Here is a 293-nt window from a genome sequence, read left to right on the forward strand (position 1 = left end):
ATAGAGAACCATGGCAAGGTTGTCTAATTTTACTTGTCATCACGTTCATGTATTTCAGGAGCACAGTGAGAACATTTCTTCCAAGCAGTGAAGGTGACGTAGGATTGGCAGCATCATCGGGCTCGTTTGTTTTGGGAGACAAGGTCGATGAGGAATGTGCTGCAGCAGATCCTCCAGAGATTTCAGACGCTCAGAACAACCGCAAGCGCCGCCGTGAGTGATTGAAAATATCTATTATATTCCTATCAGCCCGTCAACGTCTTTTCTATGCATTTTGAAAAACTGCTATTATT

This window comes from Brassica oleracea, chromosome C9, assembly GCF_000695525.1.
Source record: "Brassica oleracea var. oleracea cultivar TO1000 chromosome C9, BOL, whole genome shotgun sequence".
NCBI classification, from domain to species: Eukaryota; Viridiplantae; Streptophyta; class Magnoliopsida; order Brassicales; family Brassicaceae; genus Brassica; species Brassica oleracea.